This window comes from Mercurialis annua, linkage group LG3, assembly GCF_937616625.2.
Source record: "Mercurialis annua linkage group LG3, ddMerAnnu1.2, whole genome shotgun sequence".
NCBI lineage: Eukaryota > Viridiplantae > Streptophyta > Magnoliopsida > Malpighiales > Euphorbiaceae > Mercurialis > Mercurialis annua.
In genome coordinates this window covers 34,714,805-34,741,883 of record NC_065572.1, presented here as the reverse complement: position 1 = coordinate 34,741,883, position 27,079 = coordinate 34,714,805, and positions in this window count along the sequence as shown.

The following is a 27,079-nucleotide window of genomic DNA, read 5'->3' as shown; positions in this document are numbered from 1 at the left end:
TCTGAAGAAAGAAAGAATTTAGCAAAGATACCATAGGCTTCGGCAATTGGTAGTCTGACGTATGTGTTGTCACTTACAAAGCTAGAAATTTGTCTATGCGGTTAGTGGGACTAATCAGTTTCAATCAAATCCATGTTGAGAACATTGGATGGTCGTTAAGGATATCTTTAAGTACTTATGAAGAATTAAAGATATGGTCTTAACTAATGGAGAACAAGGTTTTTTAAGTAGACCGTTTTACAGATACTGATTAATAAATCAGATATGGATGATAGAGAGTCTATCTCCAGATTCATATTTATCTATAATGAAGGAGTAGTAAGCTAGAAGTGTTCTAAGCGAGAATCAACTCCAGGTTACATTATAGAAGCCGAGTATATTATGGCATGAGATGTTGTAATAGAAGGTGTTTGGATAAAATAGTTCTTAATAGAACTAAGTATGGTTTCTTCCATTAAGTCGACAGTTCCTCTTTTCTGCGACCACAATGGTGCTACTGCCATAGCAAAGGAAACTGGGTCTCACAACTTATCCAAACATAAGGAAAGGCATTATCATATTATCTAAAGAAATTGTTGGAAAGAGAAAATTGTTTCTCTAAAAGATAGCATCAGCCGATAACACGGCTGACCCACTGACAAAGCCCATGACTTAGAGTCATTAAGGTTTACATGACATAGAGTCATTAAGATTTACATCTTGTAAAGATGGGGCTTAGATATAGTTGCCAATGGCACTAGTGCAAGTGGGAGATTGTTAGTAGTATGTGCCCTAGGGCCATTTGATCATGTATATTTGTAGAACTAATCCCAATGGCAAAGATATATATGTTCTAATTGAACTAAGTGTCTCATCAACTAAGTGTTCATTTATTACGTATTGTCCTTATCACATTGTGGTAGAATCTATTCTTAAGGTGTTAAGAATATGAGTTACAGATTTTATTATACATGTGATCTAAATAACAGTTCATGATCGATGGGGTCCTACGAATAAGGGCATCGTATTATCCCGGAAAGATTGTCACCTCTGTTTATTCTCCTGATTAGTAAGGAGTTACTAATTATAGGAAGTAGTGAGTCTCATACTACTTGATGGAGATCAGGATAAACATGTGGACACTCAAGATGTTGAGTGGGTCGAACAAGTGACGCTAGATGACTTATACATGGTATTTCATCAAAGTCAATTTAATGTCATCTATTTCATAATTGTACATATGTCCTTTGACTTGCGGTGACACTATCTTGTATATAGGTGATTAGAGTTTGATACTCCTTATCCCTAGATCTTTCATGAGCTAGGGTCGCGGGATGTGTTGGCTCTAGTTAGTTGTATATGGAGATAGGGGTTTAACCAAGAGAGGATTTATCACTCCGGATGAACGGAGAAAAGATTCTATGCTATCTCAAATTGTTCTTGATGGATGATAAAACCTGCGCGGGTGTATATGACTTACTTAGAAAGTTGTTTCTAGTGGAAGTCATATTTATCAAGAATAAGAACTGAGATGAGGTCATATGATTAAGACAAACAGTGTTTGACTTAACCGTGACACTAGTCGAGATCGGAATCTTAGATGAAGGGAATTTTGAGTGTACGGTAATTATGAACATTGGTTCATAAAGAATGCATCGAAACATTCATATCTATTTGGGGGTCGTGATATGTTGCTAGACGTCACTCACGATCTACGAGAATTAATAATTAATGGGATTTAATTATTTAATATAAGAAAGGCGTTTCTTATGACTCTCGTTGCCATATAGATGTGAACCTAGTTAGTCACACACAATAGGGTGTGCAACCGATTGAGTTTACGAGAGATCGATTTCATATAGATACTAGCATATCTCGGAAATTAATCTAAGATGAAAAACAAGTATAAATTAGGGACTAATTTGTAAGAGTTATAAATTAGTAAGCACCTAATTGTATTTTAACCAAGTTAATGTGATGATGTCATGTGATGATGTCACGATGATGTCATGTGATGATGTCACGATGATGTCATATGATGATGTCACGCGATGATGTCACGATGATGTCATGTGATGATGTCACGATGATGTCATGTGATGATGTCACGATGATGTCATGTATGTCTCTGTGTGTGACACCTAGCATCCGACGTGTCAGAAGGTGGCAACACCTATGCTTGATGTGTGACACCTAGCATGTGATGTGTCAGATGGTGGTAACACCTATGCTTGGTGTGTGACACCTAGCATGTGAGGTGTCGAATGGTGGCAACACCTTTGCTTGGTGTGTGACACCTAGCATGTGAGGTGTTGCATTCTTAAGCAAAGCTCTACCCTATAAATAGAGGTTGTCTTTGCTCATTTAACACAACAACACACCACACTTAAGAGACCATATTTGAAGGAGTTCAAGTAGTCATCAATCACAGAAAAGCTTGGAGAAAGTTTTTCATACATCCCAGCAAAGACGTAATCGAGGCGAGAGTTTGAGCCTAGGGTTGCTCAGCAAGAGAAACTCTTGCAGATTACTTCAAGGCGAGGATTCAATCGGACGCATACTCGTGTGGACGAGCTTGAGGTCGCCGTACTATCGGGACTACAAGAATCGTTGGAGAATCGACATAGGTATTCTTCTTACGGTTTCTAGATGCGTGCTATTATTACTAGATGATACGTCGATCTATTTGTTATTGATATGATCAATTTCTAGATCCGAATTGTTGGAATTCCAATTTTGAATTGAAATATACGATTCAGACCCTCACGTCCCGCTGCACCAACATCACCTTTTTAGCAATTTAAGCCAAACGTTTACAAACGTTACGAAAAAATCCAAGCGTTTCACCTTTTTAGCAATCTAAGCCAAACGTTTACAAATATTATGAAACAAATCCAAGCGTTTCACCTTTTTAGCAATTTAAGCAAATTGTTTACAAACATTACGAAAATTTAAATGTTTCACCTTTTTAACGATTTAAGCCAAACGTTAACAAACGTTACGAACCAAATCCAAACGTTTCCCCATTTTAGTGATTTAAGCCAAACGTTTAAAACGTTACGAAATAAATCCAAACGTTTCACCTTTTTAGCGATTTAAGCCAAACATTTACAAACATTATGAAACAAAACTAAATGTTTCACCTTTTTAGCAATTAAGCCAAAGGTTTAAAAACTTTACGAAACAAATCCAAGTGTTTCACCTTTTTAATGATTTAAGCCAAACGTTTACAAACTTTACGAAACAAATCCAAATGTTTCACCTTTTTAATGATTTAAGCCAAACGTTTACAAACATTACGAAACAAATCCAAACGTTTCCCCATTTTAGTGATTTAAGCCAAACATTTAAAACGTTACGAAATAAATCGAAATGTTTCACCTTTTAAGCGTTTTCAGCCAAACCTTTACAAACGTTACGAAACAAAACTAAGTATTTCACCTTTTTAGCAATTTAAGCCAAACGTTTACAAACGTTTCGAAACAAATCCAAGCGTTTCACCTTTTTTGCAATCTAAGCCAAACGTTTACAAACGTTATGAAACAAATCCAAGCGTTTCACCTTTTTAGCAATTTAAGCAAAACGTTTACAAACATTACGAATTTTCAAACGTTTCACCTTTTAAACGATTTAAGCCAAACGTATACAAATGTTACGAAATAAATCCAAACGTTTCACCTTTTTAGCGATTTAAGCCAAACCTTTACAAACGTTACGAAACAAAACTAAGTGTTTCACCTTTTTAGAAATTTAAGCCAAACGTTTACAAACTTTATGAAACAAATCCAAATGTTTAACCTTTTTTGCGATTTAAGCCAGACGTTTACAAACATTACAAAACAAAACCAAACGTTTAAAAAGTTACATAACACATCCAAACGTTGCACATTTTTAGCGATTTGAGCAAAACCCTGAAAAACTATACGAAACAAAACCAAGTCACCTTTTTAATAATTTAAGCCTAACATTTACAAACGTTACGAAATAAATCCAAGCGTTTCACCTTTTTAGCAATTTAAGCTAAACGTTTATAAACGTTCCGAAACAAATTCAAGAATTTCACCTTTTTAGTAATTTAAGCCAAACGTTTACAAACGTTACAAAACAAATCCAAACGTTTCACCTTTTTAGCAATTTATGCCAAACGTTTACAAAGGTTACGAAACAAATCCAACGTGTCACCTTTTTAGCAATTTTAGCAAAACGTTTACAAACGTTACGAAACAAATCCAAACGTTTCACCTTTTTAGCGATGTAAGCCAAACCTTTGCAAAGGTTATGAAACAAAATCAAACGTTTCACCTTTTTACCGATTTAAGCCAAACGTTTAGAAACGATACGAAACAAATCTAAACCTTTCACCTTTTTAGCGATTTAAGCCAAACGTTTACAAACGTTAAGAAACAAATCCAAACGTTTCACCTTTTTAGCGATTTAAGCCAAACGTTTACAAATGTAACGAAACAAATCCAAACGTTTCCCCATTTTAGCGATTGAAGCCAAACGTTTAATACGTTACGAAACAAACAAAACATTTCACCTTTTTAGCGATTTATGCCAAACGTTTTCAAACGTTACGAAACAAATCCAACGTTTCACCTTTTTAGCGATTGAAGCCAAACGTTTACAAACGTTACGAAACAAAACCAAGTTTTTCACCCTTTTAGCGTTTTAAGCCAAACGTTACAAACGTTACGAAACAAAACCAAGCGTTTCACCTTCTTATCAATTTAAGCAAAACGTTTACAAACATTACGAAACAAATCCAAGCGTTTCATCTTTTTATCAATTTAAGCAAATTGTTTACAAACGTTCCGAAACAAATTCAAGCGTTTCACCTTTTTAGCAATTTGAGCCAAACGTTTACAAATGGTACGAAACAAATCAAAGCGTTTCACCTTTTTAGCAATTTAAGCCAAACGTTTACAAACGTTACGAAACAAATCCAAACGTTTCACCTTTTTAGCAATTTAAGCCGAACGTTTACAAATGTTACAAAACAAAAACAAACATTTCACCTTTTTAGCGATTTCGGCCGAACATTTTAAAATGTTATGAAACAATTCCAATCGTTTTCCCATTTTAACGATTTATGCCAAACGTTTAAAACTTTACGAAACAAATCCAAACATTTCACCTTTTTAGCAATTTATGCCAAACGTTTACAAACGTTACGAAACAAATCCAAATGTTTCACCTTTTTTGCGATTGAAACCAAACACTTTACAAACGTTATAAAACAAATCCAAACATTTCACATTTTTAGCAATTTAAGCCAACCATTTACAAATATTACAAAACAGAAACCAAGCATTTCACCTTTTTAGCAATTTAAGCCAAACGTTTACAAACGTAACAAAACGAATCCAAGAGTTTCACATTTCTAGCGATTTAAGCCAAACGTTTACAAACGTTACGAAACAAATCCAAACATTTTCCCTTCTTAGCGATTTAAGCCAAATGTTTACATAGGTTACGAAACAAATCCAAACGTTTCCCCATTTTAGCTATTTAAACCAAACGTTTTGTTTTGTTTCGTAATCAATCCAAATATTTCACCTTTTTAAAATCTAATTCCATATACGAATCAATTACGATGCTAACAATGGAATAATCATTTGGCTTAAATTGCTTAAAAGCTGAAACGTTTGGATTTGTTTCGTAACGCTTGTAAACGTTTGGCTTAAATCGCTAAAAAGGGTGAAACGTTTGGATTTGTTTCGTAACGTTGTAAATGTTTGGCTTAAATCACTGAAATGCTTGGATTTGTTCTGTAACCTTTGTAAACGTTTGACTTCAATCGCTAAAAAGGTGAAACTCTTGGATTTGTTTCGTAACGCTTGTAAACGTTTGGCTTAAATCGCTAAAAAGGAGGAAACGTTTGGATTTGTTTCGTAACGTTATAAACGTTTGGCTTAAATCGCTGAAATGCTTGGATTTGTTCTGTAACCTTTGTAAACGTTTGACTTCAATAGCTAAAAAGGTGAAACTCTTGGATTTGTTTCGTAACATTTGTAAACGTTTGGCTTAAATCGCTAAAAAGATGAAACTCTTGGATTTGTTTCGTAACGTTTGTAAACCTTTTGCTTAAATCTCTAAAAAGGTGAAACGTTTGGATTTGTTTCGTAACGTTTGTAAACATTTGGCTTAAATCTCTAAAAAGGTGAAACATTTGGATTTGTTTCGTAACGTTTGTAAATGTTTGGCTTAAGTCGCTAAAAAGGTAAAACAGTTGGATTTGTTTCAAAACGTTTTAAACATTTTAATTTGTTTCGAAACGTTTGGATTTTTGTTTCGTAACACTTGTAAACGTTTAGCTTCAATCACTAAAAGGGTGAAGCGTTTGGATTTGTTTCATAACGTTTGTAAACGTTTGGCTTAAATCGCTAAAAAGATGAAACATTTGGATTTTTTTTGTAACGTTTGTAAACGTTTGGCTTAAATCGCTAAAAAGGTGAAACGTTTCGATTTGTTTCGTATAGTTTGTAAATGTTTGCCTTAAATCACTAAAAAGTTAAACGTTTGGATATGTTTCGCAATATTTGTAAATATTTGGCTTAAATCGGTTAAAAGGGGAAACGTTTGGATTTGTTTTGTAATTTTTGTAAACGTTTGGCTTAAATCGTTAAAAGGGTGAAACGTTTGGATTTGTTTCGTAATGTTTGTAAATGTTTGGCATAAATAGCTAAAAAGGTGAAACAGTTGGATTTGTTTCGTAACGTTTGTAAACGTTTGGCATAAATCGCTAAAAAGGTGTAACACTTGGATTTGTTTGTTAACGTTTGTAAACGTTTGGCTTAAATTGCTAAAAAGTTAAAACGCTTTGATTTGTTTCGTAATGTTTGTAAATATTTGACTTCAATCGCTAAAAAGCGGAAACGCTTGGATTTGTTTCGTAACGTTTGCAAACGTTTGACTTCAATCGCTAAAAAGGTGAAATGCTTGGATTTGTTTCGTAACGTTTGTAAACGTTTGGCTTAAATCGCTAAAAAGGTGAAACTCTTGGATTTGTTTCGTGACGTTTGTAAACGTTTGGCTTAAATCTCTAAAAAGGGGAAACGTTTAGATTTGTTTCGTAGCGTTTGTAAACGTTTGGCTTAAATCGCTAAAAAGGTGAAACAATTGGATTTGTTTCGTAAAAATTTTAATTTGTTTCGAAACGCTTGGATTTGTTTCGTAACATTTGCAAACGTTTAGCTTCAATCACTAAAAAAGTGAAATTGGATTTGTTTCGTAAAATTTTTTAATTTGTTTCGAAACGTTTGGATTTGTTTCGTAACATTTGTAAACGTTTTGCTTCAATCACTAAAAAAGTGAAACGTTTGGATTTGTTTCGAAATGTTTGTAAACAATTGGCTTAAATCGCTAAGAAGATGAAACGTTTTGATTTTATTTTGTATCGTTTGGATTTTTTTTGTAACGTTTGTAAACGTTTGGCTTAAATCGCTAAGAAGGTGAAACGTTTGGATTTGTTTCGTATCGTTTATAAACGTTTGGCTTAAATTGTTAAAATGGTGAATCGTTTTGATTTGTTTCCTAACGTTTGTAAACGTTTGGCTTAAATTGCTAAAAAGTTGAAACGTTTGGTTTTGTTTCATAACCTTTGTTAACGTTTGTCATAAATCGCTATAAAGGTGAAACATTTGGATTTGTTTCGTAACTTTGGTAAATGTTTAGCCTAAATTTCTAAAAAGGTGACACGTTTGGATTTGTTTCGTAACCATTGGAAACGTTTTGCTTAAATCGCTAAAAAGGTGGAATATTTGTATTTGTTTCGTAACGTTTGTAAACGTTTGGCTTAAATCACAAAAAAGGTGAAACGATTAGACTTAAATCTCTTAAATGAGGGAACGTTTGGATTTGTTTTATAAAGTTTGCAAACGTTTCGCTTAAATCGCTAAAAAGGGAGAAACGTTTTGATTTGTTTCGTAACATTTGTAAACGTTTTGCTTATATTACTAAAAAGGTGACACGTTTGGCTTAAATCTCTAAAAAGGAGAAACGTTTGTATTTGTTTTGTAACGTTTGTAAACGTTTGGTTTAAATCGCTAAAAAGGTGAAACGTTTGGTTTTGTTTCGTAGCGTTTGTAAATGTTTGACTTAAATCGCTAAATAGGTAAAACTTTTGAATTTGTTTCGTAGCGTTTGTAAACGTTTGGCTTAAATCGCTAAAAAGGTAAAACGTTTGGATTTGTTTCGTAACGTTTGTAAACGTTTGGCTTAAATCGCTAAAAAGGTGAAACGTTTGGTTTTGTTTCGTAACATTTTGTAAACGTTTGCCTTAAATCGCTAAAAAGGTGAAAAGTTTGGAATTGTTTCGTACCGTTTGTAAATGTTTGGCTAAAGTCGCTAAAAAGGTAAACATTTGGATTTGTTTTGTAACGTTTGTTAACGTTTGGCTTATATTGCTATAAAGGTGAAACATTTGGATTTGTTTCGTAACGTTTGTACACGTTTGGCTTAAATCGCTAAAAAGGTGAAACGTTTGGATTTGTTTCGTAAAGTTTGTAAATGTTTGGCTTAAATTGCTAAAAAGGTGAAACACTTGGATTTGTTTCGAAACTTTTGTAAACGTTTGGCTTAAATTGCTAAAAAGGTGAAACCCTTGGATTTGTTTCGTAACATTTGTTAACGTTTGTCTTGAATTGCTAAAATGGTGAAACATTTTGTCACGACCCAATTTTATTGAATCGTGACTGGCGCTAGGGTATGGGTATGGTCGTACCAAAACCCGTAGCAAGCCTTGCAGAAATCAAATAAACATTTAACCTGCAGAAAACTGCTCGGGGGCAACTGAGACTCCTACCTAAGTCTAGCAATTTATATTACATTTCTAATATAAATAACGTAAATGTCCATAATGCTCAAGAGTATGCCTTAAATATAATATAAAAAAATAATCCAATGTAAACATGCTAATAATAAATAATCGATCTAATCGACAATCCCAAGTGCAATAACAAATGTAATATATAAACTAGTTCTACTGCGGTTCAAGAGTTCGAAAACAGAAACTAGTTTAAATAACATAAAAACCTCCGAGGAATCAAAAGAATCGGAGTTGACCAACTTTCAAATCATAAACTTGGAAAATTTGGGAAAACAACGGGGTCAGATATACTGAGATGAGTTCGCAATACAATTTACATTTATTAAGTTTTAAAACCCTTAAATCAAAACATTTTATACTAATATAATATGATTATGAAAAACAGTATTGAAATGGTCCCAGCGTAAATATGACATAGCATACTGATAAACCCAGAGTGGACGGGAACAAATCCTCGTCATATATATACCAGCGTAAGCAAGACATTAGTCTGCCGATTCCCAGAGTACTCACCGGTGCACACAGTCTCGATACAAGCCTATCGAGTAGCTCGTTTCAATCCAGATCCATAATTCGTAAATACAGTTCAAAAGCATTTATAATATTAAAATACGATGCGGTACTTAATAAAGCGGTAAATAGCACTACAAACTCACTGCTTGCTTATCCACGTGAAACTTCAGCAAACAGCTAACCCTGGTTCGACTCCGGAGCGCGAGTAGTCGAAGAGTCTAAAAATAAATCATACGTTAAAATCGCTCCAACCCCTAACTCTAAGTATACTAGACACCACGTAGGACTAGCACAATTAATAAGCCAGATAAAATCACAGACAAACACAATCTCAATTAAATTGTAATGCCGTAATTAAATCAAGCCTATTGAGTTCATATTTAAAATTCATCTGAAATATTAATTAATTAATATTTAATTAATAAATAAAATCATTTCCTTAAATAGTGAGGTAGCCGAGTTTCTTAAAACTACCAAGCTAATCTCACATGTCGGGCAACGCAAGTCTAACCCGACCACACCATACAAACAGAGTGATAAACCACAGTTTATAATTTAATATTTACTAAATATTAATCAATATCAAAATAGAACTCAATAGCTTGAAACCCAAGTAATTAAAAATTACAGGCAAAATATCTCCTTAAATAAATCAATAAATAATTAGAAAGGCTAAATTACAAATTTAGCCAAATTGGCATGTTAAGCCAAAATCGCAATTTATTAAATAACAAAATAAAGCTAAAATATAACTTTAATCCCAAACACATTCTAAATTAAAAATCTTAAATTACAATAAAATAATAATTAATAATAATAATTAATTTAAGTTTTAAATATTCAAATATTATTTATATGTCTTAAAAATAATATAATTAATTTGACAAACTTTCAAATTAAATAAAATCTTCAATACTTATTTCATATAGTCAAAATATAAAATCACATAAAACCTATGATAAAATTAATATCGAATTTAGACTTAAAATATTAACGCCCAAAATAAATTTCAAATTATAAATAATAATATTATTTAAATTGTTAATTAATAAGTCGAAATCAATTTCATAAATTAAAACCAAAAATCAATTTAAAACAGTTAAAATATAAGCTTAGGAATCAAAAGATTTAAGACACAAAAACTCAATAACCAAAACTGACCTTTAGCCAAAAACAATTTAAATGGGCCAATCAACTAATGACACATAGTCATCTTCTTAATTAAGCAACACAAACAATCTCACATGAACAGAAACAATGAACATGAAAATTGCAGAAACCGAATTCAAAGGAATTTACGAATCAAACTTCAATATCTTTTTATAATTCAACTACCTAAGATATAATATCAACTCAAACGATCTCAAGAACTGAAAATCATAGAACAAGGTTAACAAGATTAAGAATTCATGACCGTGTAAATAAAATCAATGTTCAAACACAAATTCTTTCGGCAGAAACCACACCAAACCAAAACGATGGAACCAAACTCTTGAAAGTTTAAACAAACCATCATTCAAGAGATTATAAACATTAAGGATATCAAAATCAAAACCAAATAAGGAAAAATAAGTTGGCAGTAACATTAAGGAGCAATCGCCAAAATAATACCAAAATAATACGGTGATACGGCGGCGATTAATACGAGTTCGTTTACGTACCGTTTGACGAACGAAAAGTGTAGAAACGTAGAGGAACGAGTCTATTATCACAGGAAACAAACGAAACTGATTTCGATCTCTAAACGGCTGCCAAACAAATTGATATTCAAAGAGGTCAATTTAGAATCAAAATAGAAATTATCCAGAAAACGGTAAAGCGGCGGTAGACAATACGAGAAATAATACGTACCGTTTTACGAAGCAAAAGTTGGGATTTGTAGAGACGTGAGTCTTCTTCGACCAGGACGAAACGAAACTGAATTTGGAGCTGAAATAGTTACGTACGGATCAAAATACGGAGAGGTCGTTTTTAACTAAAACAAAGATTTTAAGAATTTAAAAACTTACCGATGGCAGCAACTTTAGAAGGGATTTTGAACGATGATTTCTCAGAGAAAAAGGAAAGGGATGACGGCTAGGGTTAGTATGAAGTGTGGTGAAGATTTTAGGTTTAGAGAACATTTTTAAAAGGTGAACGGATCGCTGAAAATCGGGGGGCAAAACTGCACCCTTACTTCTCGGCAGCAGGTCTCGAACGAGACCTGCTGAATTGAACAGGTCTCGTTTGAACTTCGGTTCAACAAGACCTGGTCCAACCAATTCCTGGTTGAACCGAAACCCAACCCGGACCTAAATTTAAATATTTTTGAAACCCGGACTTCAATTAACCCCTTTCGAAACCCGGACATAAATTAAACCATTTTTGAATTAAATCAGAAAACAAATTTAAATTACGTAAACAACTAAAATGTTACTGGAACTCGCAACTTAGATTTTAAAATTTTACGGGATATTACATTCTCCCTAACTTATTAAAAATTCGTCCTCGAATTTAACACTATAAACACATAGTACCAAAAACAAGACAAAACTCCTCTGAAACTCATAAAAATCAAATAACAATCAATTTTCGTACCTCAAGGAAATAGAAAAGGATAGCGACCCCGCATATCCGACTCGGTCTCCCAAGTGCACTCCTCAACAGAATGGTTCCGCCAAAGAACCTTGACCATTGGAATCTCCTTGCTCCGTAACTTACGAACCTGCGAATCAACAATCTCAACAGGCTGTTCCTCGTAAGATAACTCATGGTCAATATCAACACTCTGCGGTACTATCACGTGAGAAGGATCAGAAATACACTTCCGCAACATGGAAATGTGAAACACTGGGTGAACCAACGACATATCTGGTGGCAACGCCAACTTGTACGCCACTGCTCCAATACGCTCAATAATCTCATACTGACCAACATACCTCAGTGCTAACTTTCCCTTAACACCAAAACGCACAACGCCCTTCATAGGCAAAACCCGAAGAAACACGAAATCACCAACCCGAAACTACATGTCCTTTCTCTTCAGATCAGCATAACTCTTATGCCGACTAAAAGTTGTCTCAAATCTCCGCTTGATTAATGGTACCTTCTCTGAGGTAATCTGAATGATCTCTGCTCCCGAGAGCTTGCGCTCGCCAACCTCCTCCCAACATATAGGAGATCGACACTTGCGCCCGTACAAAGCCTCATAAGGTGCCATCTCGATACTAGCATGGTAACTGTTGTTGTAGGAAAACTCAATCAAAGAAAAATGAGTATCCCAGCTACCCTGAAAATCCAGAACACACATCCTGAGCATGTCCTCCAAAGTCTGAATAGTCCTCTCATACTGACCGTCAGTCTGAGGGTGAAAAGTAGTACTGAAATCCAACCTCGAACCCAAAGATTCTTGCATCGCCTTTCAAAACCGAGAGGTGAAAACTGAACCTCTGTCCGAAACTATCAACATTGGTACACCATGGAGACTCACAATCTGATCGATGTACAACTGTGCCAACTTCGAAGCCTGATAAGTAACCTTGATCGGTAGGAAGTGAGCTGACTTGGTCAAACGGTCAACTATCACCCAAATCGAATCATACCTCTGTCTGGTACGTGGCAACCCAACCACAAAATCCATCCCCTTTTTAGTGATTTAAGCTAAACGTTTACAAACGTTACGAAACAGAATCCAAACGTTTCACCTTTTTAGCGATTTAAGGCAAACGTTTACAAAGTTTATGAAACAAATCCAAATGTTTCAAGTTTTTAGCAAGTTAAGCCAAACGTTTACAAACGTTGCGAAACAAATCCAAGCGTTTCCCCTTTTTAGCAATTGAAGCCAAACGTTTACAAATGTTTCGAAACAAATCCAAGCGTTTCACCTTTTTAGTAATCTATGCCAAGCGTTTACAAACGTTACGAAACAAATCCAAGCGTTTCACCTTTTTAGCAATTTAAGCCAAACGTTTACAAACGCTACGAAACAAATCCAAACATTTCCCCTTTTTAGCGATTTAAAACAAACGATAACAAACGTTACGAAACAAAACCAAATATTTTAAACGTTACGAAAAAAATCCAAACGTTTCATATTTTTAGCAATTTAAGCCAAACCTTTACAAACGTTACGAAACAAAATCAAACGTTTCACCTTTTTAGAGATTTAAGCCTAATGTTTACAAACATTTCGAAACAAAACCAAACGTTTAAAACGTTACGAAACAAATCCAAACATTTTACATTTTTAGCCATTTAAGCCAAACCTTTACAAACGTTATGAAACCAAACCAAACGTTTAAAATGTTATGAAACAAATCCGAACGTTTCACATTTATAGCGATTTAAGACAAACCTTTACAAACGTTACGAAACAAAACCAAGCGTTTCACCTTTTTAGCAATTTAACCCAGACGTTTACAAACGTTACGAAACAAATCAAAGCGTTTCACCTTTTTAGCAGTTTTATCCAAACATTTACAAACGTTCCAAAACAAATCCAAGCGTTTCACCTTTTTAGCAATTTAAGCCAAACGTTTACGAACGTTATGAAATGAATCTAAACGTTTAACCTTTTTAGCAATTGAAGCCAAACATTTAGAAACGTTACAAACAATTCCAAACGTTGCACCTCTTTAGCGATTAAAGCAAAATGTTTATAAACGCTATGAAACAAATCCAAACGTTTCCCCTTTATAGCATTTTAAGCCAAACGTTTACAATCGTTATGAAACAAATCAAATCGTTTCACCTTTTTAGCAATTTAAGCCAAATGTTAGGAATCAAATCCAAACATTTCACCTTTTTAGGAATCAAAGCCAAATGTTTACAAACGTTTCGCCTCTTTAGCGATTTAAGGCAAACGTTTACAAACGTTACGAAAAAATCCAAACGTTTCATCTTTTTAGCGATTTAAGCCAAACGTTTACAAACGTTCTGAAACACATCCACACATTTCGCCTTTATAGCGATTTAAGCCAAACGTTTACAAACGTTACGAAACAAATCGAAACGTTTCACCTTTTTAGCAATTTAAGCCAATCGTTTAGAAACGTTACGAAACCACACCAAATGTTAAAAACGTTAAGAAACAAATCTAAACGTTTCACATTATTAGCGATTTAAGCCAAACCTTTATAAACGTTACGAAATAAACCAAGCATTTCACCTTTTTAGCATTTGAAGCCAAACGTTTACAAACGTTATGAAACAAATCCAAGCGTTTCACCTTTTTAGCAATTTAAGCCAAACGTTTACAAACATTCTGAAACAAATCCAAGCGTTTCACCTTTTTAATAATTTAAACCAAACATTTACAAACATTACGAAACAAATACAAACGTTTCAACTTTTTAGAGATTGGAGCCAAACGTTTACAAATGTTATGCAACAAATCCAAACGTATCCCCTTTTTAGTGATTTAATCTAAACGTTTACAAACGTTACGAAATAGAATCCAAACGTTTCACCTTTTTAGCGATTTAAGGCAAACGTTTACAAAGGTTATGAAACAAATCCAAATGTTTCAAGTTTTTAGCAAGTTAAGCCAAACGTATACAAACGTTGCGAAACAAATCCAAGCGTTTCCCCTTTTTAGCAATTGAAGCCAAACGTTTACAAATGTTTCGAAACGAATCCAAGCGTTTAACCTTTTTAGTAATTTATGGCAAGCGTTTACAAACGTTACGAAACAAATCCAAGCGTTTCACCTTTTTAGCAATTTAAGCCAAACGTTTACAAATGCTACGTAACAAATCCAAACATTTCCCCTTTTTAGCGAATTAAAACAAACGATAACAAACGTTACGAAACAAAACCAAATATTTTAAACGTTACGAAAAAAATCCAAACGTTTCATATTTTTAGCAATTTAAGCCAAACCTTTACAAACGTTACGAAACAAAACTAAACGTTTCACCTTTTTAGAGATTTAAGCCTAATGTTTACGAACATTTCGAAACAAAACCAAACGTTTAAAACGTTACGAAACAAATCCAAACGTTTTACATTTTTAGCGATTTAAGCCAAACCTTTACAAACGTTATGAAACCAAACCAAACATTTAAAATGTTATGAAACAAATCCGAACGTTTCACATTTTTAGCGATTTAAGACAAACCTTTACAAACATTACTAAACAAAACCAAGTGTTTCACCTTTTTAGCAATTTAACCCAGACGTTTACAAACGTTACGAAACAAATCAAAGCGTTTCACCTTTTTAGCAGTTTTATCCAAACATTTACAAACGTTCCAAAACAAATCCAAGCGTTTCACCTTTTTAGCAATTTAAGCCAAACGTTTACGAACGTTATGAAATGAATCTAAACGTTTCACCTTTTTAGCAATTGAAGCCAAACATTTAGAAACGTTACAAACAATTCCAAACGTTTCACCTCTTTAGCGATTAAAGCAAAATGTTTATAAACGCTACGAAACAAATCCAAACGTTTCCCCTTTATAGCATTTTAAGCCAAACGTTTACAAACATTATGAAACACATCAAATCGTTTCACCTTTTTAGCAATTTAAGCCAAATGTTAGGAATCAAATCCAAACGTTTCACCTTTTTAGGAATCAAAGCCAAATGTTTAGAAACGTTTCACCTCTTTAGCGATTTAAGCCAAACGTTTACAAACGTTACGAAAAAATCCAAATGTTTCATCTTTTTATCGATTTAAGCCAAACGTTTACAAACGTTCTGAAACTCATCCACACATTTTGCCTTTATAGCGATATAAGCCAAACGTTTACAAACGTTACGAAACAAATCCAAACGTTTCACCTTTTTAGCAATTTAAGCCAATCGTTTACAAACGTTACGAAACAACACAAAATGTAAAAAACGTTAAGAAACAAATCCAAACGTTTCACATTATTAGCGATTTAAGCCAAACCTTTATAAACGTTACGAAATAAACCAAGCATTTCACCTTTTTAGCATTTGAAGCCAAACGTTTACAAACATTATGAAACAAATCCAAGCGTTTCACCTTTTTAGCAATTTAAGCCAAACGTTTACAAACATTCTGAAACAAATCCAAGCGTTTCACCTTTTTAATAATTCCAACCAAACATTTACAAACATTACGAAATAAATACAAACGTTTCACCTTTTTAGAGATTGAAGCCAAACGTTTACAAATGTTACGCAACAAATCCAAACGTATCCCCTTTTTAGTGATTTAAGCTAAACGTTTACAAACGTTACGAAACAGAATCCAAACGTTTCACCTTTTTATCGATTTAAGGCAAACGTTTACAAAGGTTATGAAACAAATCCAAATGTTTCAAGTTTTTAGCAAGTTAAGCCAAACGTATACAAACGTTGCGAAACAAATCCAAGCTTTCCCCTTTTTAGCAATTGAAGCCAAACGTTTACAAATGGTTTCGAAACAAATCCAAACGTTTCACCTTTTTAGTAATTTATGCCAAGCGTTTACAAACGTTACGAAACAAATCCAAGTGTTTCACCTTTTTAGCAATTTAAGCCAAACGTTTACAAACGCTACGAAACAAATCCAAACATTTCCCCTTTTTAGCGATTTAAAATAAACGATAACAAACGTTACGAAACAAAACAAAATATTTTAAACGTTACGAAAAAAAATCCAAACGTTTCACATTTTTAGCAATTTAAGCCAAACCTTTACAAACGTTACGAAACCAAACTAAACGTTTCACCTTTTTAGAGATTTAAGCCTAATGTTTACAAACGTTTCGAAACAAAACCAAACGTTTAAAACGTTACGAAACAAATCCAAACGTTTTACATTTTTAGCGATTTAAGCCAAACCTTTACAAATGTTATGAAACCAAACCAAACGTTTAAAATGTTATGAAACAAATCCGAACGTTTCACATTTTTAGCGATTTAAGACAAACCTTTACAAACATTACGTAACAAAACCAAGCGTTTCACCTTTTTAGCAATTTAACCCAGACGTTTACAAACGTTACGAAACAAATCAAAGCGTTTCACCTTTTTAGCAGTTTTATCCAAACATTTACAAACGTTCCAAAACAAAATCCAAGCGTTTCACCTTTTTAGAAATTTAAGCCAAACGTTTACGAACGTTATGAAATGAATCTAAACGTTTCCCCTTTTTAGCAATTGAAGCCAAAAATTTAGAAACGGTACAAACAATTCCAAACGTTGCACCTCTTTAGCGATTAAAGCAAAATGTTTATAAACGCTACGAAACAAATCCAAACGTTTCCCCTTTATAGCATTTTAAGCCAAACGTTTACAAACGCTATGAAACAAATCAAATCGCTTCACCTTTTTAGCAATTTAAGCCAAATGTTAGGAATCAAATCCAAACGTTTCACCTTTTTAGGAATCAAAGCCAAATGTTTACAAACGTTTCGCCTCTTTAGCGATTTAAGCCAAACGTTTACAAACGATACGAAAAAATCCAAACGTTTCATCTTTTTAGCGATTTAAGTCAAACGTTTACAAACGTTCTGAAACACATCCACACATTTCGCCTTTATAGCGATTTAAGCCAAACGTTTACAAACGTTACGAAACAAATCCAAACGTTTCACCTTTTTAGCAATTTAAGCCAATCGTTTACAAACGTTACGAAACAACACAAAATGTTAAAAACGTTAAGAAACAAATCCAAACTTTTCACATTTTTAGCGATTTAAGCCAAACCTTTATAAATGTTACGAAATAAACCAAGCATTTCACCTTTTTAGCATTTGAAGCCAAACGTTTACAAATATTATGAAACAAATCCAAGCGTTTCACCTTTTTAGCAATTTAAGCCAAACATTTACAAACATTCTGAAACAAATCCAAGCGTTTCACCTTTTTAATAATTTAAACCAAACATTCACAAACGTTACGAAACAAATACAAACGTTTCACCTTTTTAGCAATTTATGCCAAACGTTTACGAACGTTATGAAATGAATCTAAACGTTTCACCTTTTTAGCAATTCAAGCCAAACATTTAGAAACGTTACAAACAATTCCAAACGTTTCACCTCTTTAGCGATTAAAGCAAAATGTTTATAAACGCTACGAAACAAATCCAAACGTTTCCCCTTTATAGCATTTTAAGCCAAACGTTTACAAACGTTATGAAACAAATCAAATCGTTTCACCTTTTTAGCAATTTAAGCCAAATGTTAGGAATCAAATCCAAACGTTTCACCTTTTTAGCGATTGAAGCCAAATGTTTACAAACGATACGAAATAAATTTAAACGTTTCGCCTCTTTTAACGATTTAAGCCAAACGTTTACAAACGTTACGAAAAAATCCAAACGTTTCATCTTTTTAGCAATTTAAGCCAAACGTTTACAAACATTCTGAAACACATCCACACATTTCGCCTTTATAGCGATTTAAGCCAAACGTTTACAAACGTTACGAAACAAATCCAAACGTTTCACCTTTTTAGCAATTTAAGCCAATCGTTTACAAACGTTACGAAACAACACCAAATGTTAAAAACGTTACGAAACAAATTCAAACGTTTCACATTTTTAGCGATTTAAGAAAAACCTTTATAAACGTTACGAAATAAACCAAGCATTTCACCTTTTTAGCATTTGAAGCCAAACGTTTACAAACATTATGAAACAAATCCAAGCGTTTCACCTTTTTAGCAATTTAAGCCAAACGTTTACAAACATTCTGAAACAAATCCAAGCGTTTCACCTTTTTAGTAATTTAAGCCAAACATTTACAAACATTACGAAACAAATACAAAAGTTTCACCTTTTTAGCGATTGAAGCGAAACGTTTACAAATTTTACGCAACAAATCCAAATGTATCCCCTTTTTAGTGATTTAAGCTAAACGTTTACAAACGTTTCACCTTTTTAGCGATTTAAGGCAAACGCTTACAAAGGTTATGAAACAAATCCAAATGTTTCAAGTTTTTAGCAAGTTAAGCCAAACGTTTACAAATGTTTCGAAACAAATCCAAGCGTTTCACCTTTTTAGTAATTTAAGCCAAGCGTTTACAAACGTTACGAAACAAATCCAAGCATTTCACATTTTTAGCAATTTAAGCCAAACGTTTACAAACTCTACGAAACAAATCCAAACATTTCCCCTTTTAGCGATTTAAAACAAACGATAACAAACGTTACAAAACAAAACCAAATGTTTTAAACGTTACGAAAAAAATCTAAACGTTTCACATTTTTAGCAATTTAAGCCAAACCTTTACAAACGTTACGAAACAAAACCAAACGTTTAAAACGTTACGAAACAAATCCAAACGTGTCACATTTTTAGCGCTTTAAGGCAAACCTTTACAAACGCTACGAAACAAAACCAAGCGTTTCACCTTTTTAGTAATTTAAGCCAAGCGTTTACAAACGTTACGAAACAAATCCAAGCGTTTCACATTTTTAGCAATTTAAGCCAAACGTTTACAAACGCTACGAAACAAATCCAAACGTTTCCCCTTTTTAGCGATTTAAAGCAAACGATAACAAACGATAACAAACGTTACGAAACAAAACCAAATGTTTTAAACGTTACGAAAAAAATCCAAACGTTTCACATTTTTAGCAATTTAAGCCAAACCTTTACAAACGTTACGAAACAAAACCAAACGTTTAAAACGTTACGAAACAAATCCAAACGTTACACATTTTTGCGCTTTAAGGCAAACCTTTACAAACGTTACGAAACAAAACCAAGCGTTTCACCTTTTTATCAATTTAAGCCAAACGTTTACAAACGTTACGAAACAAATCAAAGCGTTTCACCTTTTTAGCAATTTAAGCCAAACGTACAAAACAAATCCAAACGTTTCGCCTTTTTAGCGATTTAAGCCAAACGTTACAAACGATACGAAATAAATCAAAAGGATTCACCTTTTTAGCGATTTATGCCAAACGTTTACAAACGTTACGAAACAAATCCAAACGTTTCATCTTTTTAGCGATTTAAGCCAAACGTTACGAAACAAATCAAAACGTTTCGCCTTTATAGCGATTTATGTTAAACGTTTACAAACTTTACGAAACAAATCCAAACGTTTCTCCTTTTTAGCGATTTTAGCCAAACATTTACAAACGTTACAAAACAAAACCAAACTTTTAAAACATTATGAAACCTATTCAAAGATTTCACATTTTTAGCGATTTAAGCCAAACCTTTACAAACGTTACAAAACAAAACCAAGCATTTCACCTTATTAGCAATTTAAGCCAAACTTTTACCAACGTTACGAAACAAATTCAAAAGTTTTGCCTTTATAGCGATTTAAGCTAAACGTTTACAAACGTTACGAAACAAATCCAAACGTTTCTCCTTTTTAGCGATTTTAGCCAAACGCTTATAAACGTTACGAAACAAACCAAACATTTGAAACGTTACAAAACCTATCCAAACATTTCACTTTTTTAGCGATTTAAGCCAAACCTTTACAAACGTTACGAAACAAAACCAAGCATCTCACCTTTTTAGCAATTTAAGCCAAACGTTTACAAACGATCCGAAAAAAATCCAAGCGTTTCACCTTTTTACAAATTTAAGTCAAACGTTTACAAACGTAACGAAACAAATCCAAGCGTTTAACCCTTTTAGCAATCTAAGCCAAACGTTTACAAACGTTACGAAAGAAATCCAAACATTTCACCTTTTAGTGATTTAAGCCGAACGTTTACAAATATTACGAAACAAATCCGAACGTTTCACCGTTTTAGCGATTTAAACAAAACGTTTGCAAACGTTGCAAAACAAATTGAAACTATTCCCCATTTTAGCGATTTAAGCCAAACGTTTACAAACGTTACGAAACAAATCCAAAAACTTTTCCCCTTTCTCCGATTGAAGCCAAACGTTTACAAACATTACGAAATAAATTCAAAGCGTTTCACCGTTTTAGAAATATAATCCAAACGTTTACAAACTTTACGAAGCAAATCCAAACGTTTCACCTTTTTAGTGATATAAGTCAAACGTTTACAAACATTACGAAACAAATCAAAAGGTTTTCCCAAATTAGCGATTTAAAGAAAAACGTATAAAACATACCGAAAGAAATCCAAACGTTTAACCTTTTTAGAGATTTAAGCCAATTGTTTACAAATGTTACGAAACAAATCCAAACATTACACCTTTTCAGCGATGTAAGCCAAACGTTTACAAACATTACGAAACAAATCCAAATGTTTTCCCATTTTAGCTATTTAAGCCAAACGTTTTGAAATTAAAACAAACGTTTCCCCTTTTTAGCGATTTAAGTGAAAAGTTTACAAACGTTACGGAACAAAAACCAACATTTCACCTTTTTAGCAATTTAAGCCAAACGTTTAAAATGTTGCGAAACAAATCCAAGCGTTTCACCTTATTTGCAATTTATGCCAAACAGTTACATACGTTACGAAAAAATCTAAACGTTACAACTTTTTAGCAATTTAAGCCAAACGTTTAGAAACGTTGCGAAACAAATCCAAACGTTTTCCCATTTTAGCGATTTAAGCCAAACGTTTACAAATGTTACGAAACATATCCAAGCATTTCACCTTTTTAGCGATTTAAGCCAAAATTTTACAAACGATACAAAACAAAACCAAACGTTTAAAATGTTACGAAACAAATCCAAACGTTTCACCTTTTTAGCGTTTCACCGTTTTAGCATTATAAACCAAACGTTTACAAACGTTTTAAAAGAAATCCAAGCGTTTCACCTTTTTAGCAATTTAAGCCAAACGTTTACAAGCATTACGAAACAAATCCAAAAGTTTCACCTTCTTAGCGATTGAAGCAAAAGTTTACAAACATTGTGAAACAAAACAAAAGTTTACAAACGTTACGAAGCAAATGCAAGCATTTAACCTTTTTAGCAATTTAAGTCAAACGTTTACAAACATTCCGAAACAAATCCAAAGATTTAACCTTTTTTGTTATTTAAGCCAAACATTTGCAATTTTTTAGTGAATGAAGCCAAACGTTACGAAACAAATCCAAACGTTTCACGTTTTTAGCTATTTAAGCCAAACATTTACAAACGTTACGAAACAAATCCAAACGTTTCCCCATTTTAGCGATTGAAGCCAAACATTTACAAACGTTGCGAAACAAGTCCCAACGTTTTTCCTTTTTAGCGATGTAAGCCAAACGTTTACAAACGTTATGAAACAAATCCAAAAGTTTCCCCATTTTAGCGATTTAAGACAAACGTTTACAAACATTACGAAACTAATCCAAATGTTTCACCTTTTTAACGATTTAAGCCAAACGTTTACAAACGTTAAGAAACAAAACCAAACGTTTAAAACGTTACGAAAATCCAAACGTTTCATATTTTTAGCTATTTAAGCCAAACGTTTAAACGTTACGGAACAAAACAAAACATTTCCCATTTTCGATTTAAGCCAAACGTTTACAAATGTTACGAAACGAATCCAAGCATTTCAACTTTTTAGCGATTTAAGCCAAACGTTTACACAAGTTACAAAAAAATCCAAGCGTTTCACCTTTTTAGCAATTTAAGCCAAATGTTTACAAACGTTACGAAACAAATCCAAACATTTCACCTTTTAGCAATTTAAGCCAAACGTTTACAAACGTTACGAAACAAAATCCAAACGTTTACAAACGTTACGAAATAAAATCCAAACGTTTACAAACGTTACGAAACAAATCTAAACATTTCCCTATTTCAACGATTTAAGCCAAACGTTTAAAACCTTACGAAAAAATCCAAACTTTTCACCTTTTTAGCGATTTAAGCCAAACGGTTACCAACGTTACGAAACAAATCCAAACCTTTACAAACATTACGGAACAAAAACAAACTTTTCTCATTTTTAGCAATTTAAGCCAAACATTTACAAACGTTACAAAACAAATCCAAACGTTTTACCTTTTTAGCGATTGAAGCCAAACATTTACATATGTTAAAAACCAAAACAAAACTATTCCCCATTTTAGCGATTTAAGCCAAATGTTTATAAACGTTACGAAACAAAACCCAAACGTTCACAAACGTTACGCAACATATCCAAATTTGTACAAACGTTACAAAACAAATCCAAACGTTTCCCCATTTTTAGCGATTTAAGCCAAACGTTTACAAACGTCACGAAACAAATCCAAACGTTTCACCTTTTTAGCGATTTAAGCCAAACGTTTACAAATGTTACGAAATAAATCCAAAGGTTTTCCAATTATAGCTATTTAAGCCAAACGTTTATAAACGTTACGAAACAAATCCAAAAGTTTCCTCAATTTTAAGATTGAAGGCAAACGTTTACAAATATTACGAAACAAATCCAAAAGTTTCACCTTTTTAGCAATATAATCCAAATTTTTACAAACGTTACGAAATAAATCCAATCGTTTATTTCCCCTTTTTATTAATATAAGCCAAACGTTTACAAACTTTACGAAACAAATTCAAATGTTTCACCTTTTTAGCGATTTAAGCCAAACGTTTACAAACGTCACGAAACAAATCCAACCGTTTCACCTCTTTAGTGATTTAAGCCAAACGTTTACAAATGTTACGAAATAAATCCAAAGGTTTTCCAATTTTAGCAATTTAAGCCAAACGTTTACAAACGTTACGAAACAAATCCAAACGTTTCCCCTTTTTTGCAATTGAAGGCAAACGTTTATAAATATTACGAAAAAAATCCAAAAGTTTCACCTTTTTAGCAATATAATCCAAACTTTTACAAAAGTTACGAAACAAATGCAAGCGTTTATTTCCCTTTTTTATCAATATAAGACAAACGTTTACAAACATTACGAAACAAATCCAAATGTTTCACCTTTTTAGTGATTTAAGTCAAACGTTTACAAACGTTACGAAACAAATCCAAATGTTTCCCCATTTTTAGCAATTTAAGCCAGACGTTTACAAACGTTACGAAACAAATCCAAACATTTCACCTTTTTAGCGACTTAAGCCAAACGTTTACAAAAATTACTAAACATAGCCAAACGTTTCACCTTTTTAGAGATTGAAGCCAAACGTTTACAAATGTTACGAAATAAATCCAAACGTTTCACCTTTTTAGCAATTTAAGACAAACTATTACAAACTTTACGAAACAAATCCAAATGTTTCACCTTTTTAACGATTTATGCCAAACGTTTACAAACGTCACGAAACAATACCAAACGTTAAAAACATTACAAAACAAATTAGAAAATTTCACATTTTTAGCGATTTAAGCCAAACATTTACGAACATTACGAAACAAAACCAATCATTTACAAACATTACGAAACAAATCAAAACGTTTCCCCTTTTTAACAATTCAAGCCAAACAGTTACAAACGTTACGGAACAAATCCAAACGTTTCCCCTTCATAGCGATTTAAGCCAAACGTTTACGAATGTTACGAAACAAAACCAAACGTTTCACCTTTTTAGCTATTTAAGCAGAACGTTTACAAACGTTACTAAACAAAACCCAACATTTCACCTTTTTAGCGATTTAAGCCGAACGTTTACAAACATTACGAAACCAAACCAAACGTTTCGCCTTTTTAGCAATTTAAGCCAAACGTTTACAAACGTTACAAAAAAATCCAAACATTTGACCTATTAAGCGATTTAAGCCGAACGTTTACAAACGCTACGAAACAAATCTAAACATTTCACCTTTTTGTCAATTTAAGACGAACGTTTACAAACGTTACTAAACAAAACCAAACCTTTACAAACATTACGGAACAAAAACAAACTTTTCTCATTTTTAGCAATTTAAGCCAAACATTTACAAACGTTACAAACAAATCCAAACGTTTCACCTTTTTAGCGATTGAAGCCAAACATTTACATACGTTAAGAAACAAATCAAAACTTTTCCCCATTTTAGCGATTTAAGACAAATGTTTATGAACGTTACGAAACAAAACCCAAACGATTACAAACATATCCAAATGTGTACAAACATTACAAAACAAATCCAAACGTTTCACCATTTTTAGCGATTTAAGCCAAACGTTTACAAATGTCACGAAACAAATCCAAACGTTTCACCTTTTTAGCGATTTAAGCCAAACGTTTACAAATGTTACGAAATAAATCCAAAGGTTTTCCAGTTTTAGCGATTTAAACCAAACGTTTACAAACGTTACGAAACAAATCTAAACGTTTCCCCAATTTTGAGATTGAAGGCAAACGTTTACAAATATTACGAAACAAATCCAAAAGTTTCACCTTTTTAGCAACATAATCCAAACTTTTACAAACATTACGAAACAAATCCAAGCGTTTATTTCCCCTTTTTATCAATATAAGTCAAACGTTTACAAATGTTACGAAACAAATCCAAATGTTTTACCTTTTTAGCAATTTAAGTAAAACGTTTACAAACGTTACGAAACGAATCCAAATGTTTCCCCATTTTAGCGATTTAAGCCAAACATTTAAAACGTTATGAAACAAATCTAAACGTTTCACCTTTTTAGTGATTTAAGCCAAACGTTTACAAACGTTACTAAACAAATCCAAATGTTTCACCTTTTTAGAGATTGAAGCCAAACGTTTACAAATCTTACGAAACAAATCCAAACGTTTCACCTTTTTAGCAATTTAAGGAATACTATTATAAACTTTTCGAAACAAATCCAAATGTTTCACCTTTTTAGCGATTTAAGTCAAACGTTTACAAACGTTATGAAACAATACCAAACGTTTAAAACATTGCAAAACAAATTAAAAAATTTCACATTTTTAGCGATTTACGCCAAACATTTACAAACATTGCGAAACAAAACCAATCGTTTACAAACATTACGAAACAAATCAAAACGTTTCCCCTTTTTAGCAATTTAAGCCAAACATTTACAAACGTTACGGAACAAATCCAAATGTTTCCCCTTCATAGTGATTTAAGCCAAAAGTTTAAGAATGTTACGAAACAAAACCAAACGTTTCCCCTTTTTAGCTATTTAAGCCGAACGTTTACAAACGTTACTAAACAAAACCAAACATTTTACCTTTTTAGCCATTTAAGCCGAACGTTTACAAACATTACGAAAAAAACCCAAACGTTTCGCCTCTTTAGCAATTTAAGCCAAACGTTTACAAACGATACAACAAAAATCCAAACATTTCACCTTTTTGGCGATTTATGGCAAACGTATACAAACATTACGTAACAAATCCAAATGTTTCACCTTTTAAGCGATTTAAAGCCAAACATTTACAAACGTTACGAAAAAAAACCAAACGTTTCACATTTTTAGCAATTTAAGCCAAACGTTTACAAACGTTACGAAACAAATCCAAGCGTTTCACCTTTTTAGCAATATAAACCAAACGTTTACAAACGTTACGAAACAAATCCAAGCGTTTCACATTTTTAGCAATTTAAGCCAAACGTTTACAAACGTTACGAAACAAATCCAAGCGGTTCACCTTTTTAGCAATTTAAACGAAACATTTACAAACATTATCAAACAAATCCAATAGGTTCACCTTTTTAGAAATTTAAGCCAAACGTTTACAAACGTTAGGAAACAAATCCAAACGTTTCACCTTTATAGCGATATAAGCCAAACGTTTACAAACGTTACCAAACAAATCCAAACGTTTCACCTTTTTAGCGATTTAAGCCAAACGTTTACAAACGTTACGAAATAAATCCAAATGTTTCACCTTTTAGCTATTTAAGCCAAATGTCAAAAAAACGTTACGAAAAAACACCAAACGTTTAAAATGTTACGAAGCAAATCCAAACGTTTTACCTTTTTAGCGATTTAATCCAAACTTTTAGAAACGATACAAAACAAATACAAACATTTCATCTTTTTAGCGATTTAAGCCAAACGTTTACAA